Source organism: Ursus maritimus, unplaced genomic scaffold (genome assembly GCF_017311325.1).
Source record: "Ursus maritimus isolate PB19 unplaced genomic scaffold, ASM1731132v1 scaffold_11, whole genome shotgun sequence".
Classification (NCBI taxonomy): Eukaryota; Metazoa; Chordata; class Mammalia; order Carnivora; family Ursidae; genus Ursus; species Ursus maritimus.
In genome coordinates, this window is record NW_024423453.1 from 2,094,659 (window position 1) to 2,101,114 (window position 6,456).

At 38.6% G+C, this 6,456-nt stretch overlaps 1 protein-coding gene across 5 annotated transcripts in view; it reads left to right on the forward strand.

The window, feature by feature from the left end:
* The window catches only part of GSTCD (glutathione S-transferase C-terminal domain containing), a 148,365-nt gene that overhangs the window by 70,267 nt on the left and 71,642 nt on the right, over positions 1-6,456 (forward strand). The gene's annotated exons all lie outside the window — the stretch shown is intronic.

Sequence of the window (6,456 nt, forward strand, 5' to 3'; positions counted from 1 at the left end):
GAAATGGTAACTGTTACCCTTGGTTTCCTCCTTCCCTTCATTTCATTTTACTCTTCTACAATTAGTCACTTAATCTTATGGTTTTGTTGGTTTTTGAATAATATCTCTCATATCCTTTCACACCCCATGTCCTCTGTCACTCCCTTGTTAAAGGCCACCATCGTGTTTCATATGGATTATTGCGACAGGCTGCTAATAGGTTTCTCTACCTGTTGTCCTTTCTCTGCTTCACATCTAGAATGCTTCTTAAAAGCACAAGTATAGATATATCTTTCTTCCACTTTAAGATTCTTCAATACCTTCAATACCTTTAGATAAAAACCTACTTCCTTCCTGGCTTCTGTGTCTAGCCCCTGACTCTTACCATTCCCCAACCCTGTCAGAGCTTTATAATAAGCTATTTTCGATTCCACTGCCTGAAACATTCTTTCTCCCCCTTCACCCTATGCTTGGGTTTGCTTCTCCTAGAAGGTCCCTTTGTTCTAGGTATTTTAGTTTATTTCTAGGTATTTAGTTTATTTATTTACCATAGTTCTAAGTACTATATATTTTAATTATATGTTTCCTTGTCAGTGCTTTACCCTCTCCAGGACCGTAAGCACCTTGATCTGAGACTGTTTGCCTTATTGGTTAGGAGCTTGATAAATATTGGAGGGGAAAAAAAGTAAGAGAGGGAGAGGAGGATGGAGGGGGAAAAGAACAGAATTCATTCTAACACATGCATTATTTGGGTGTTACTGAATTGAATTGAGTTGCAAATAAATTTTGCCTTGATTTTAAATTCAACTTCTATTTCACAGTACTCTTCCTAATACCGTACTGTATTTTTACATGCACAATTAAGGGGCGGCACTTTACAATGTGCATCTTCTATCTCAAATCTCAGCACACTACATAATCTTGTTTCTCATTCTCCCCGTGCCACCAGCCCAGCAAAAATCTGCCTCTTTTCCACAAGCCAGTAAAAGGGATGAATGGGTTTCTGGCTATTTCTTATCTGTATAAATATGTGAATAGCGTGAAGCCCACCCTGACAGAACTTTGCTGTGCTCTTTTTGAAGTTGGATTAAGGGCTCACTAAGCAGGGTGTGCCCGTTAAATTATAATGTTGTAAAGCCTGAATCCTGGAAACAAGTACTGTCGATACTTTGGGTTTTAATAGGATTAGCTTTACTATGAAAGAATTTGAGAACATATGTTATGTTCCTGTAAAACTGTGTTTGTGGGTTAATTTGGTATGAAAAGAGTTTGTTTGTACTCTGGGGATTTGAGGAATATACTGAAAATTAGCATCTCATAAGGTATTTTAGTCCTTATTAATCTATATAATAGTATTTTCTTATTCATGTTCTTGAAATAAAACATTAAAAATTGTGACATTCTGGAAAAGGCAAAACTATAGAGATAATAAAGAGATCTGTGGTTGTCAAGAGGTGGGGATGGGGGAAGGGATGAATAGGAGGAATATAGAGGATTTTAGAGGAGTGAAACTAGTCCGTATGTCCCTACAAGGGTGGATACATGTCATTATACATTTGCCAAAACCCATAGACTGCACAACACTGAGGGTGAACCCTGATGTAAACTAGGGACTTTGGATGATAATGATGTGTCAGTGTAGGTTCATTAGTTGTAACAAATGTGCCCTCTGGTGTGGGATGTTGATAGTTGAGGAGGTCATGCGTGCGGAGGGCAGAGGGTATATGGGAACTGTGTAGTTCCTGCTCAATTTTGCTGTGAACCTAAACTACTCTAAAAAACAGAGCCTATAAAAAACATACTCATTTTGCTATCTTTAGTGTGTTTTTTCCTAAATTGTCTAAATGTTTAACAACTCTGTGCTCTATAGAATATATTCTATTGTTAAATATAGCCTCACTAGCAAAGCATATTCATATCTGGAAATGTTTTATGGGAATATTTCACATTTCCAGAATTTGAATTGAATTTTTCTTTTTATTTCACAATGGTCACTTTTTTTTTTAGTTTATTTTTTCTCCTTTTTTCTAATTATTTTCTTCCTTATATATTGTGGTTGTTTTTTACTTCATTTCTTGGATCAAATCCTTAAGTCATTTATATTTCTATGCTTCTTATTTTCCAATAAATTTAGTTCAAATAAAGACTCGACTTCTTTCTGAGACCTGCTTTGGCTGTATTCATAAGTTTTGATATATAGTGTTCTCACTGTTATTCATTTCTTAATAAGATGTGGTTCAGTTTTGAGTAATATTTTCATTCTAGAGTTTTTATGGATTATTTTAAATTTCTAGGTGCTCAATGCTTGTTTGTTTTGATGGCCTTATGACAGCTTTTATTGCATTTTGATCAGAATTTCTAATTGAGTGCATGACCACTTTTGTAAAATATTCATTTAAAAGTGTGTATTTGGTCTCTGCAAGATACAAAGTTTATATGTGTGCATATACATGTATTCATAAGTAAAATATCTTAAGGTTCTTTAGAAACATCTGGAAGCATTAGGCCTGTAGCCTCCCTGGCAATCACTGGTTGCTGCTAAGCAGGAAGTCTGTCTGCACAGACATTTAGATAGGCTCCTGGGCTCCAGCTAATTGACTGGATAGGTACACAAACATATTAACAATCTATAGGTGGTTCCCCTTTGTAAGGGGCTTCAGTCCCCTTACTGATATTTTGTTGATTGAATCTCAAGTGTGTATTATAGTTTCCACTTTGATAATAGCATGTCAACGTCTTCCTTTTTTATAAATTACCTGATACATTTCGATACTTTGTTATTCTATGCATAAAAACACAACTGCTGCGTCCCGGTAGAGTCTACCTTTCATCAGTGTACACTGAACTCTTTTATCTGATTTTAGTATTGCAACTTTTTGCTAGCTTTTTACCTGGAATATTGTTATTCACCCCTTCATTCCTATTTTTTTCTTATCTATTTTAGTTGTTGTCTTTTTTTATTATTATTGATTTTGAGCATTTGTATCTTATGGTAGCCAAATATAACATTTACCATATTTGATCTTATTTAGGATGTCTATCTGTTTTCATTTATTCATCATGGTTTCTTATTTTCTTTAGTCTTCTCTTTTTCTCAATTTTACTAGTTTCATCACATTTTCTTGCCCTTTCCCCCCCACCCCACACCCTTTTTACTTTTGGCCTGTGTAAAGGCCACAAACTGGTGGTCCTTAGACACACAACAACACACTTGTATTGCTTGGCCTACACATTGCTAAAACATTTTTTAAAAAATATCTGCCAACTTTTAAAAAATTATGTATTTGTATATGGATATTTTTTGGAACTGGATGAGAGGAAGCTGGGTTGAATATACATTTAGTTTGGATTTGGGGGCTATATTTATGTGGCTTATGTTCACTTCTGTGTAAGTTGAGTTCTTGCCAGCCATGCTGGTGGAGGCTTGGCTTCCGAGAAGTTCCTACAGCCCACTGTGCTGACTCCATTCCTTTCTAGACAAGAAAGTTTCCAGCACTTCAAAAAGATCGATTGGAGTTAGGAGGAGGGTAGAGGAGGGGTGGTAAGAGAAGGGAGATACGTGTGTATGTGTGTTTGAAATTGAGCAAAAGGGGCCTAGTTTGTCAGTAGAGGTTCACAGGCAGCAGCACATCTGTCAGGGGTTTGGTACGCATACTGAGTTTGTTAGAGAATGTAACTCTACGGCACTGGTCCGTTAAGTGTCTGCCTTCGGCTCAGGTCATGACCTCAGGGTCCTGGAATCGAGTTCCACATCAGGCTCCCTGTTCAGCGGAGAGTCTCCTTCTCCCTCTCACTCTCCCTCTCTCTCACATACATAAATAAATAAATAAATAAATAAATAAAGTCTTTCAAAAAAGAAAAAAGAGGGACACCTGGGTGGCTCGGTTGGTTGAGTGACTGCCTTCAGTCAGGTCATGATCCCAGGACCCTTGGATCGAGCCCCACATCAGGCTTCCTGCTCTGCAGGGGAGCCTGCTTCTCCCTCTCCCTCTCCCTCTGCCTGCCTCTCCCCCTGCTTGTGCTCTCTGTCTCTCTGTCAAAGAAATAAAATCTTTAAAAAAAAAGAAAGAAAAAGAATGTAACTCAAGTTCTTTCCCACTACTTGGACTTGTTTTCTTACTTTTGAAATTCCTACACTTCCTTCACTTTGGAATATATAAATAAATAATTGGGGTACTAGCACCTGAAGATAGTTTTATTAGCATACTGTACTGTAGAAAGGAATGAGATTCTAAAAAATGTTTGCTAAGAGTGCAGAGCATGAGATTACTATGTTGAAAAACAGGAACTCCTGGGGCCGCTGGGTGACTCAGTCGGTTAAGGTTAAGAGTCTGCCTTAGCCTCAGGTCGTGATTTCCGGGGGTCCTGGGATCAAGAGCCCCCACTGTGGCTCCCCACTCAGCGAGGAGTCTGCTTCTCCCTCTCTGTCTACCCCTGCACCCCATTCGTGCTCTCTCAAATAAATAAATAAAATCTTTTTAAAAGAAAAGAAAAGAGAAACGGGAACTTCCTCACCTTGCATGTCGTTCCTAGCTCAAAAACAGTGTCTTCTGTCCCAAGCTAATCCCATCCAGTAAACTCATGATGCATCCCTATCATTTCCTGGGTGTCTTACCATCAAACCTCTTCTCTGCTGTGTCTCTGCTTTCACTTCAAAGCTTAGCTGTTTGAAAGTGGCGTCTACCCTGTGTCACTACTTCCCCATGTCTCATTTCCTGTTAACCCTCTGCTGTGTGCCTGCTGTCTGCGTCACTTTACTGAAACTAAGCTGTCTAGAGTCATCTCTCTAGGGTGACTTTCCCTCTGTCAAATTCACTGAAGGTGTTTCAGTCCTTAAGTCACTAAGCTTCCTGCACAGTGTATCACTGTTGTTCAGCCCCTCCTGGGAGGCAATCCCAGCACTTGCTCTTGCATCTGTATTAGTATTCTCTCCTGAGTCTGGCTTTACCTTCGTCTCCTCTGGTGACTTCTCTTCCTCCCCGTGCTCTTTAAACACTGATATTCCTGGGGTGCCAGTGCAGCTGTCACTTAAGCGTCTGACTCATGATTTGGCTCAGGTGGGATCTCATGGGTTATGGAATTGAGCCCCGTGTTGCGCTGCACACTCAGCAGGGAGTCTGCTTGGGATTCTCTCTCCCTCTATCCTTCCCCCCCTCCAATATGTATGTGCCGGTGCTCTCTTTCTTTCTCTCTTTTCTCAAATAAATAAATCTTTAAAAAATATGTTGATATTCCCTAGGGTCTGTCTTCCACTCCCTTCTCTTCTAAATCCAACATTCTCCTTGGGTCACTTCATCTTACTTGCATGGGTTCGGTCACCACATATGTGCTGATAAATCCCAAATTCATGTCTCTCCTAAGCTCCTGAGCTGTATTTTCAAGAGTGTTTTGGTCTCTCTAGCCAGAGGTCCCATTGTACCAAAAACGGGACATGCCCATAGCTGAACTCATCCTTCCCTGTCCCTATATGGTCGGCTCCATTCCTGTGTTCTCTCCTTCCTCTCAAAGCTCTTTCCCTCTTATCCTTTTTTTTTTTTTTTGGAGGTAAAATAATAACTTTTCCTTTTCTTTTTTTTAATTGATTTGGCGTAATGGTTTGTTCAAAGTATATTTGATTACGTATGCTTATGGGTACATTATATATGTATGCATAAGCATATATAGAAATATATAAATATATAAAATGATTCTGGTTTTATATTTAAAGTGGGATTTCTGATAGAAAGTAGACAGTTGGGTCTTGCTTTTTTATCCAATTAAAAAATATCTGTTTTTTGATTTTGGTGTTTAGACCTTTTGCATTTAATGGAAATTGTTGGTAAGTGTAAAATACCATCTTGATGCTCGTGTTCTTTTTGTGCCATCTGTTCTTTTCTCTTTTTCTTCTTTTTAGATTTAGTATTTATTTTATTTTTTATCTTTTTTTTTTCAATTTAAATTCAGTTAATTAGCATATAATGTATTATTGGTTTCAGAGGTCAAGGTCAGTGTTCATCAGTCTTATATAATACCCAGTGCTCATTACATCACATTCCCTCCTTAATGTCTATCGCCCAGTGTTTCCCTTTTATCTTAATGGAGAATACAGTGTTAACGTCTCCTTAATTTCCCTAGTTAGAAACATGGAAGTCCTCTTCAGTTCTTCCCTCTTCCTCATTCTAATTTAACCCTTCTGCTTTCTAAATATTTCTCAAATTCTTCATCTTTTTGCTATCCCTTCTACCACTTTTCTGTCTAGCTATCACTTTTTCAGGTTTAATCACCCTCAGAAGTCCAAGATTTCCCTCCTTTTCTCTCATCCCTTATAGCCCCACCTGCAACACACACACACACACACACACACACACACACACACACAGACGCCCAGAGGAGAGTACTTCTCAGATGTGGTTCACAGCACTCATTGTGTTGCCATGTTTTAGGACTCTTCACAGTGTTTTATAATGGTCTGTTTACCTGCCTGTCCTATATGCTGCC